This window comes from Lissotriton helveticus, chromosome 1_1 (genome assembly GCF_964261635.1).
Source record: "Lissotriton helveticus chromosome 1_1, aLisHel1.1, whole genome shotgun sequence".
NCBI lineage: Eukaryota > Metazoa > Chordata > Amphibia > Caudata > Salamandridae > Lissotriton > Lissotriton helveticus.
In genome coordinates, this window is record NC_136057.1 from 693,200,007 (window position 1) to 693,211,942 (window position 11,936).

The window sequence follows — 11,936 nt, forward strand, 5'->3', positions numbered from 1 at the left end:
TGGGCGCAATCTAACCCTATTTACTACAAAGTGCCAACTTTACTCTTCCTGGAGACTTCAACTTGCATTTAGAGGACACCACTTGTACCCTTAGCCAAACTCTCATTAAGGATCTGGGTGCAGTGCAGCTCAATTGATTAAATCTGTCCCCAACTCACATAACAGGTCATCTGTTAGACACTATTTTCTCTAACATCTCTGGCCTTGCCACAGATTCCCTTCTTCCGCTGTTTTGGTCTGATAATTTGGAGTTGCTCATTCTTATACCTTTTTACCCCTTACAGACCTCGACGAAAGCCAGGCCAAAAGTCTTGATCAGAAACTGAGCCAAACTGGACAACCCCAAGCTCAATGCCTGCCTTCTAAGGACACTCCCTCACCTTACCATGTCGAACTAGACCAACCAGTGATTAATAGCTGGCTTCAAACGTCCTTAAATACGACACTACCGGTCAAACTAAAATCTTCGTCCCGGCACCACCCACCCTCCCTCCTGTTTAATGAGTTCCAAAAAGTTCAAAAGAAGTCATGCAAGAAATTTGAGAAAGCTTGTAAGAAGCTATAAAACTCTGACTCAAAAGTCAAAAAGAACACTGCCCTGTGTTAATATCACCGGCACTGTATGAAGTCACTTGCCCTGTTCTACTCAGATAAAATCTCCTGAGCGCAAAATTATTTTCAATGTAGTCTAAGACCTTTCTGGCCCATATCCTACCTCTCCTCCCCCCCCATTACCCAAGGCTCAATGCTAGGAATTTGCGGACTTTTTTACTAAAAAGTTAACTGATATCCAGGCAGGCCTTATGGACGCAAGAACCGACAACCCTAACTTAATGCTCAAAAGTTCTAGTCCTTTTCCGATCTCCCCTTTCTCAATGGATCTTATTGCACCAGGGACATGCAAGTCATCAGCAAGGTTGCAGTCCTTTATCCCGCTTGACCAACCCCAGTTGATTGCCCTTCTGGCTTCCATTAAATCAGGGTCACCCTTAGACCCTCTTGCCCCAGCCAAACTAAGTATTTTAAACCCACAAGTATTGCAGCCGGCGCTGAAATGCCTAAACACCTGCCTAGGCAAAGGGCTGCTGCCCCAGGCATGGAAGCATGCCATGGTCCTCCCCTTGCTCAAAAAGCCTCACCTGGAATCTGTCCAATTTCAGAGCTATCGCGCCACTTCCTATATTCTCTAAAATACTCGAGAAACAGGTCAACTCTCAGCTCACCACACATATTGAAACCCAGGATGCCCTCCATCCTTCCCAGAATGGTTTCTGAGCAGGGTTCAGTACTGAAACTAACTACCCTCTTGGGAGTCACTAAACACATAAAACAACTTGTGGATTCTGGCGGCACAGCTGCATTGATCCTATTGGATTTTAGCACTACGTTCGATACTGTGTCCCATGCTTTTGTTTTAGACAGACTGATCCTTTTAGGTATCCAGGGTTCAACTCTGGCATGGCTCTCCTTCTTTCTGTCAAACCACACGTTCCACTTCTTTTCAAATAATTTTGCATCAGAAGCTCTCCCCCTTTCTTCAGGCGTTCCCCAGGGTTCTACTCTCAGCCCATTGCTCTTTAACATCTACGGCCACCCGCTGGCGGACCTGGGGGAAAGCTGTGGGTTTTTCTCTGTTCTCCTACGTGGATGACACGCAGATTATTTTCTCTCTGTTGTCAGGACAAGCAGTGAACTCTGAAGATTTTGTCTCTTGCCTCAGCCTCGTCGCCACCGGGTTGAACACCAGCTTCTTGGAGCTAAATGGTGAAAAGACTGAGGTGATAATAATGAGCAAGAACCACTGACTTTGAGGCCCTCATCACTGGCCAGCCATGTTAGGAATTTCACCTATCCCCACCAATAAAGTAAAGAACCTTTTTTTCTTGCTCGTCTCCACCCTATCTGTGAAGCCTCAAGTTACTAAAGTGGCCTCTACGTGCTTGGCAACCTTAAAATGGCTAAAGAAGATTATGTGGTTTCCTCAATTCTAGGCTCAAAGAACTGTCATCCAGGCCTTGATACACTCCAGGCTCGACTATGGCAACGTTCTACACCTAGGGTCTGATAAGGCGTCACTAAGACGTTTACAGGTGGTTCAGAATTCCACAGCCAGCCTGCTGTTTTGCCTTCCAAAAAAGTCTTCCACATTGGGGCTTCTCTGGCAAATTCTTTGGCTCCCAGTGACCAAGAGTATCAACTATTAAAGCACAATGTTATAAGCTTTAGATATTTGATATTTGATATTTATTAAAATTTGTATAGCGCGACTATCGCTCCGGAAGGAGCATCTTGGCGCTGAGCCCACAGAGAACCAGCAATGGAGAACAAGGATCAGATAGCTGCGAGGACCGATGAGTCAGACTGAGAGAAGATCCAGGTCTTCAGGAGCTTCCTAAAAAGGCTTTCTGAGGGGGCATGCCTAAGGTTGGGGGGGAGACAATTCCATGCCTTGGCAGCCAAAAAAGCAAAAGTTTTTCCACCTTTAGTTTTTAGTTTAATTCTGGGTACACTCCACTCCAGGTCAGAAAATCTGTACTTGCAAAAAGTGGTGCACTCCTACCATCTACCTCTCACACTATAATCCAGTAGTGGCTTCCTGTTTATTGTCCTGAGGGTTAGGTATGCTGGGGGTCTTTCTCTTTACTTGGCGTCAGACTATGGAACGCTCCACCGGCCTCTTTAAGATGCTGCCCCTCCCTTTTCACTTTTCGCAAGAAACTAAAGACTTGGCTATTTTAGCTCCTATTAGCCTGATTTACCGGTTCTTTAAGCGCTGGGTAGTCCTATTAGGGTAGCCATAGGCTTTACAAGAACTATATATAATAATAATAATAATGGGCAGGGCTCTGTCATAGTCTCTTCTAATTTTTCGTCTAAAGTACAAAGTAGGTCGTCTCTATTTCTGTATCTGACTCCACAGCCAATTCATTGCTTCAATATTGCTACTTTCAGTTAAGTCATTCAGCTCCTATTTCCTTAACAAGAAACCATTTCAATATACCACTTCCTACTGCACTTCTCAACTTACAGAGCTATTTTGCCAACTAACTGCTATTCTTGTTGTGAAAAACAAAGGCAACTCCTTGTGAATGAAGTGTTTGGAAAATGTTAAAAGTGAAAAAGCTAATTGATTTATGTATTTTTATTCAGTCATATCACATAGGAAACACTTCTAGATTTTTTGTACATCTCAGCAGGACATGTAAAGAATTACGATTGATGTGGCCAAGTTTGGCGGAAATGGGGGTGAGCCAGTAAAAAGCTCAGGCAAACGACCCAAAGAACACAATACAATAATAAGGACCAACCACAAAACAAACACCGAAAATAGAGGAACCAAGGCAGGCGCTCAACCACCTGACTCTACTGGTGTCTCCCTGCATGGTTCCTGAGCACCACATTCAATGGAGAGAGAGCCCCACTATGAGAGAATTGAACACATCCACGATATTGGGTATATGGTGTGGCACACGCACACCTCAACTGAAGTCACGTCCTGGAGTAGAAAGGAGCTCTGTCTGCTTACCATTAGTTGGGATTGCAAGGCCCTGGATATAGCAGAGGCCGAACAGCAGGGCTGCAAACAACCTACCCACTACAAAATAGACAACCGACAGGAAAGCAAATAAAGGCACACGCCCTCAAGGCCTAGAAAACAATATTACCTGGAATTAAAGTGTGCTTCGAGGCCCGCACAAACGAGCCAGGTGAAAACATGCTTGAGGGAGCAAACTGGCAGCTTAAATTAACTTAAAGGTACAAGAGACAGAGGCGGGCCTCTCACAATCAGGGCACATACTTTATTAGGAAACCTTGACTGGCCTCCTTTGAAGAAAGGGCTGTACCCACAAATAAACAGCCTTCACTATACTAAGAGAAGTGATCCATAAAACAAATGGAAAAGAAGAACACAACAAGTGCCTGGAAGATCCTAGAGAAGGCCGAAGCACCACCCAAACTACTGAAAAGGTCATAAATGGGGTATAAACATATGGAAACAAAACTGCAGCAGCAGTGCCAGTGTAAAATAGCAAGAGCAGCCATAGACCTATGAGAAGAGTAGGAACAGCCAATTCCCAACAGGATCTGAAATCGTGCTTAAAAGGAATAGCTAAAGAGCACACCTGGTGCCTGTGGATCAAACTTTAGAATGCACTGACCCTACTGACCCCAGAGACACAATGGCAAGCTAAGCAAAGACCAAACCAGCAAAGCAACAACAGCTACTGACAAAAGAAGAACCCGTGCCATGCTTGGCAGATATACAAGCAAGCAAATGTATACATGGACAGAATGGCTGCCAGGAATTAGGAATTAAAAAAGAAATGTAAGCTACTGTGGCAGACATAGCAATGGATATGGACTCAGTAGGAGACTGGATCAAACCAATAAAGATATTATCACAACGGGACGCCTGGAGCTGCTACCTCGTCCTTTTGGGGGAACTTTTCAACACGCATTGAATACCCTGGTGGGAAGTCGTCCCAGGGCGCAGCTAGTGTCATCAACGCTGCCACTTCCTCCGCATCTGACCTGCGCTGACCCTGGTGGGACTACAAGTCCCTGGGTGCCCAGCGCTCCTTCCAACTAGTCTCAGGTGCGGAGGAGGAGCCACCTCGCGCTCTTTAGCGCTGCCACCTTTCCCGCGGCATGGAATGCCTGGAGCTGCTACCTCGTCCTTTTGGGGGAACTTTTCAACACGCATTGAATACCCTGGTGGGAAGTCGTCCCAGGGCGCAGCTAGTGTCATCCAAGCTGCCACTGCCTCCGCAACTGACCTGCACTGACCCTGGTGGGACTGCAAGTCCCAGGGTGCCCAGCGCTCCTTCCAACTAGTCTCAGGTGCGGGGGAGGAGCCACCTCAAACTTTTAAGTGCTGTCACCTTTCCCGAAGCGCGGGACGCCTGGAGCTGCTACCTCGTCCTTTTGGGGGAACTTTTCAACACACATTGAATACCCTGGTGGGAAGTCGTCCCAGGACGCATCTAGTGTCATCAACGCTGCCACTGCCTCCGCAACTGACCTGCACTGACCCTGGTGGGACTGCAAGTCCCAGGGTGCCCAGCGCTCCTTCCAGCTAGTCTCAGGTGCGGGGGTGGAGCCACCTCACGCTCTTAAGCGCTGCCACCTCCCCAAGGCGCAGGACGCCTGGAGCTGCTACCTCATCCTTTTGGGGGAACTTTTCAACACGCATTGAATACCCTAGTGGGAAGTCGTCCCAGGGTGCAGCTAGTGTCATCAATGCTGCCACTGCATCCGCAATTGACCTGCGCTGACCCTGGTTGGACTGCAAGTCCCAGAATGCCCAGTGCTCCTGCCAACTAGTCTCAGGTGCGGGGGTGGAGCCACCTCACGCTCTTAAGCGCTGCCACCTTTCCCAAGGCACGGGACGCCTGGAGTTGCTACCTTGTCCTTTTGGGGGAACTTTTCAACACGCATTGAATACCCTGGTGGGAAGTCGTCCCAGGGCGCAGCTAGTGACATCAACGCTGCCACTGCCTCCGCAACTGACCTGCGCTGACCCTGGTGGGACTGCAAGTCCCAGGGTGCACAGGGCTCCTTCCAACTAGTCTCAGGTGCGGGGGAGGAGCCACCTCGTGCCCTTAAGCGCTGCCACCTTTCCCGCGGTGCGTGACTCTCACGGGCACGCCCGGGCAAAGCCTGGGCCTAGGACGGGCCCGTCCTTGCCCCTCATAGACAGGAAGAGACAGGGCAGGGCCACCCCCCTTGGATTTATTCTCCTGCATTAGCTGCTCCCCAAGACCAGTGCCATTTAGGACAGCACTGAACTCTTATTCAAGCCCCTTATAACGGCAAGTAGTTTAGCCACATCTGGCGCTTTTTGGACTTTCAATCCCTATAACTGTTGTTACCATGACTGAGTGACTTTTTTGCCTGGTTTTAAGGTGAACTATCCTAGGGGTTCCATTGCTTGGGAATACATTTAAGTCCTGTTGGATTTCCTTTTGTGCCTTTCCACATAAGGCCCGTGTGTTTGTTTATTACCATTGTAATTGTTGATTTGTCTGAACGGGTCTCACACAACGGGTTGCTGTACTAGAACCCAATATGGGAAGCGCACTTGTATCCCTAAAAAAACCCGGCCCCAATTTAACTCTTCTTCTCCGCCCCCCCTCCCCCTCCCGTCACCCCCTGACATCAATTGATAAGATGCTTCAAAGGGCCATAGGTGCTGTCACATCTGAAATTGAACGCACCGAAAGGCGGTTATCAATTACATCTGATCTCTTCCCGCCCACAGAAGACTTGCCCAGTCCCAACACTCCTTCTCCACCACTTGGAAATGATCCTTCACCCCCCCTACTCCAAGTGGATGTCGCAACGGTCACAACAACAGTGATAGATGGAGGTGTAGGTATACGCAAGAATGGGAAACGTAAGCAGGCAGCAGGGAGGGCAACCACGAGTAAGAAGGCAAGAAGAGGGAGTGACTTAGGGGCAGAAGACCTTGTTAATCAGAACCCTATAAAAGAACCTGTCCTAGTCCCCAGCACATATCCTAGGTACCCAGCATGGGCCCAGTTATTAATAACAGACCTACTAGGTCGAATTAGTGATATGATTAAACAAGAGGTTGCCCCCTTAATTGAACAACTAAAATCCGTGACATCCACGGTAATATACGTCTAGTGTAACACCATTAACAGGGAGGGAGGGAGATTCAAACCCCGATCTTGATTCCAATTTGAGAGCACCTACAGATAAACAGGTGATTCCTACTGTTTCTGACTCCAGTACACAGCAGCTTATTAGCCGAGATCATAGCTCCATCCATCAGCCCCCGGCCGTACTGCCAGAGCAGGAATATATTACAATTACGCTTCCGAGAACAGCTCGCAATGCAGACTATAGCATCCAGCCAATTGCCCATACTCTGAGCACCCACCAATCCACGGCAAACAAAGGAAATCGCAGTTAGAACTTAGGAACAAGAGTTTATTTTGGCTAGCAACACACAGACAGTTTCCATATGAAAGGGCTGGGGAAATTCTAACGGTGCGAAGAGTAGATTGGGTGGGTCCCAATAAGAAACCAAATCCAGGAGACTGTGTGGTTGTCAATTTTAAAAACCCTCAGATGGTACGCTTTTTACTAAATAGCAAAACTACCCCTGGGGAGTCCCTCACAGATGTGAGAGCTCTCCCACTGGATTACTTTTATTCCCACTGTTTTAACCCTGGTAGAGCAAAAACTCCATTAGGGCAGTCTAGACAAAGGGATCAGTAACGGAATCCTGCCCACAGACATCTTTCCAGCAGATCTTTGTTTTATAATTTGCCTGTAAACAACCGATATGATATGGGCCTCTGGAAGATGTAGATTGACCATTAAGTATAAATAGCGTGAGCTCCCCTAAAAGTATCCAGGAACATCAGGGCGAGTATGTGCAGTTAGATCAGGGGAGTTTAGAGCGGACGCCCCCAGTGGGGATAGGTACAGCTATGGGGGCTTGTGTGCAGCCCACTTTGGGGAGTGGGACCCCAGAGCGACAATCTTCTTCACCGGGGATTACACCAACTAATTTTTCTAACCTCGACGATGACATCACAAAGGGAATAAACTGCCCAAATACAATCGTAGCATCCTCTGACTTCCCGCAAGGAGCTTCTAGCCCGGGTAGTGTGCTGAAGATCTTATCCTGGAACGTGGCTGGCATCAAGGGAAAACTTTCTTGCCCTGATTGAGGACTTTTTTGGACCAGTTTGATGTTTGCCTGTTCCAGGAGACCTGGGCAAGAGATGATTGCGCTAGGGTGGGCTTTGCAACATTTAACATCCCAGCTACTACTAGAGAGAGGGGCAGACCATCCGGTGGACTATCTATTTGGGTTGCCTCTCATGTGGGTTGTAAACCTACCTCCCTGACTACCCCCTCTAATGATATTCAATCTGTAATGCTCACCTTTCATTATCAACGTGTATTCTAGGCCTGTAAGTTTGTGCCAGGATTCAAAAACCCTTGATGAATTAAACTCTTTTATCCCCATGGGGAGATCTAAACTGCCACTTTGAACCCCTTTCAGGCACTCATGATATGATTAGAATGAGGAGGAAGTGCAGTGGGCTATTCCTGACCCACAAGTCCATCCGGTTAAGACATGATCCCCCCTAGTACTTCAAACAAATGCCATCTTTTTAAATCATTCCTTGAGAGCCTGCAATGGTCGTACATCTTCTGATAGGCCAGGGAAACCAACATTTAATAGAATCGGACAAAGTTCTCTTATAGACTACATCTTAGTGGAGTGCAGATCATGGTACAGGGTTCTGGATTTTGCTGTCATCGCACAAGACGATAGTGACCACAACGCCCTGACATTAACACTTGAGGTCTCAGATTCAGGCATCCTCCCTGATACTAATTCTCCCCTGGAAGATAGGCTAACTCTTACCAGTAACATGAGAAGAATTAAGTGGGGGGTATTAAAACAAACACCCTAGAAGCTAGATACCCTTTATGAAATGATAATGCCAGCTTTGCAGGAACTGCGTGGCGTTCCTGCTAATTGGGATAATCCGGCCCAAATTGAGCTGGTTGCAGCACTCCACAAGACTCTGACAGCTAATTTGGCCGATATTCTATACCCAGTGGCACGTCCCAAAAAACCAAAAATGGTAACCCATACGTGGGTTAATGACAGTTGTCGTAAGGCCAAACGTGCGCTGTTAGGGGCCATTAAAGGAAAAACAAGCCACTAACAAAAATTAGGAGGGCTCAATAAATATAAGTGGTTTGTTCTGCTAAGCAGTCCTGGGAAGAAAACAAATGGGTGGACATCGAAACCGCCCTACTTAACCGGGACATGAAAGCATTTTGGGCCATAGTAAGAACTGGCAGCAGTGAGGGCAACTCAGCTGCTGAACAGAACATACCAGCAGAACTGTGGGCTGATCATTTTCGGGCATTGTACGCAGTAGATTTTGATTCGGCCCCACACTATGTTGACGACAGTCTTCCCCTAGGCAACTTGAGGGCAGTCAGCGGGTGTTTAGAGGATTCATCTGCTATTGCCCTTAGACATCTGGTAGAGGGTGCTGACGGGATAACCCTCCATGACGTCATTACGGCAAATGAGAAACTTCCAGCAGGCAAAGCACCTGGTTTACACAAATTGCCTGGGGATCTGTTTCGGGAGGAACCAACCATCTGGGGTCCCTATTTGTGGGTGCTATTTTGCGCCATTATGAATTGCATGCCAATCCCTGATACCTGGGTTGGGGCCAAAATTGTCCCAGTCTTCAAAAAGGGCTCTCCCCTACTCCTTGCAAACTATAGACCGATCAGTTTGATCGATGTGACACAAAAACTGTTTGCACGGGTACTATTAGATCGAATGCAGAACTGGCTGCAAGAGAATGATATCATTAGCCCCTATCAAGCCGGATTCAGGAAAAACACTTCTACCGTTCTCCAAATATATAGATTCCAACTCATTACTTGGAAGACGGTATTAATAGAGGGTGGTAGCCTCTATTTGATTTTTGTGGACCTGAAAATGGCTTTTGATTTTGTGCTCAGAAATAAACTATGGGCGGGCGGGGCTAAGAGAACTCGGGATTCCTACTTACTTGCTCAACCTGCTTATCAAGCTGCATGATGCCACCTATGCCCAAGTAAGATGTGGCAGGGGTGGAGAACTAACCACTAGACTCCCAGTTGACAGAGGGGTGAGACGGGGTTGTGTGCTTGCACCGACCCTGTTTTGCCCCTTCGTCAACGCACTCATTGCACAACTTACAGAGGTTGTGGACAATGACGCCCCTAAGCTAGCAAGCTCAAAGGTACCAGCATTGATGTTTTCTGATGACACTCTTTTGTTGTCCAAGTCACCAATGGGTATTCAGAGGATACTGGATAGGTTTGCCACTTTCTGTAATAATAGGGGTCTGGTGATTAACACCATGAAAAGAAAGTTCATGGTAGTTAACTCGGCTAAGAAAACACAAACAAATCTCCAACTAAACGGAATTGCACTCGAGAGGGTTTCTGTATTTGACTATCTGGGCGTCACCCTCACTGAAAACATGGAATGGGCGTCCCAAATAGCCAAAGCCAAGCTCAAGTTAGCCCAGACAGCCGGGGGTATAGCCAAGATGGTGAGAGAATCGACAATCAAACTACAGGGTGCAAGCAAGGGGAACCACGTTGTATGGGGCGGAACTCTGGGGTCACTGTTCTTCTGCTTCTCTATCTGTAGTGGAAAACAGTTTCATTAGACAAATTCTGGGTCTCCCACCTAGTACTCCATTAAACCCCTTGCGGTTGCGGTTAGACCTAGGTATAGCCCCGATCAAAGATGAGGTTGCTCTAAGACCCCTAACCTTTTGGCGTAGGCTGTGGGTGACCCCAGAATTGGTAGCGTACCAAGCAGAAACGAAAGAGGTACTATCATACCCAGGGGTATTGGAAAAAGTTCCCTGGTTTGCGCATATAAGACAGTAATGTGCAAGGATAGGCAAACCAACTTTATGGAGTAACCCTGAGGAAACTAGCCTGCAGGTTTCTCGAGCTGAATTAGTGAGAATTTATCGAACCAGAAAGCTTGAGGCCATCCAGATAAATTCGAATTTAGGCACTTTAACTGCACAGTTCCTCACTATTAAGGAGGTCGATAAATTAGAACCCTTCTTGGATGACATTTTACCCCTTGCAGCAAGGAAATTGTATGTTCAGCTCAGATATAGTACTCTACCCCTCCGGGCCTTTACTTCGAACTGGGCTGGATTGACGCGGGTGCCCTGCATGTAACAGTCAGGAGGAGTCTGAACTGCATGTCTTATTCTTTTGTCCTGGATACCAGGTAGCAAGGCGGTGTTGGCTTACACAACTTTGTCAGAATTTGGGGTTTGTGCAAAGTAAATTGGCATATAGAGTCTTGAAGTATGACACCTCCTAGCCCATTGTCTTCCCTGTGCCTCATTTTCTAAATGCAATGTGGTGGAGGAGATTGGCTTTCCTAGAAAAGAAAAAACAAATAAAAAATGCCATACAGTCTGAAGTATCAACTTAAGTGCCCAATGTATATAGTATTTTATTGGCAATTAACGGGTTGCAGTTTTTTAAACATTTTTAACTTTTTTTATATGAATGTCGTTTTTTCATCGAAATCTGTAGTTTTAATTATTTATGTACCATAGCTGCTATCCCGCATACATTGGGTTTATCTACACTAAATGAAATGATCTGCTACCTGGCTTTTTTGCCCATGTATTGTGTCTTTGTCCTTCCTATTTGCCACTTCAGCACTGTACTTCTCGATGGAAATGCTATGTTCTCATCTGCTGGCAAAATTATTTCCCTTGGAATAGTTGTCTTTTGTATTGTTTAGCTTCTTTTAAATTTATTATGTCAGTTATTTTATTGTTGTTCACTTTTATGGTACTAGTGACCGAAATAAAGGTTTTTGAACTGAACTGAATATCACAAGCTTACAAGCAGCAACAGAGGAAACAATGTTGACCATAGCCCAGCTGATTTAAGAGCTCAAAGGAACCTGGGACAAATGTGATGGCCTGAAAAAAAGATCAAGGTGGGAAAGCAATAGGATCTTCAATGTATGATAATCGATGGAGGGCCCTGTTGGTGTTTGCACAAAACACTTCTGCCATGTGCTTTGGTGGTGAATGCAATTTGCGCCTTCAGAGTAAGCCCACATAGACAAGAAGTTGACACCAGCCACGAGACATAGTACCAAAGCTAGCCTCCTCCAAAGTCACTGCCAATATTTTACAAGGAACAGGACGACCAGACACAATAGACTTAGATGAGGGTACGATCCAGCTTTTTCAGTAAATATACTAGATTTGGGTCAGCAAGAAGAGATGCTACGACCTATCATTTTAGAGCTGATGACCAGACAAATTAAATATCAGTGGCCGTTCCCCTTTGCACTGAGCATCTCCTTTAGAGGTAGA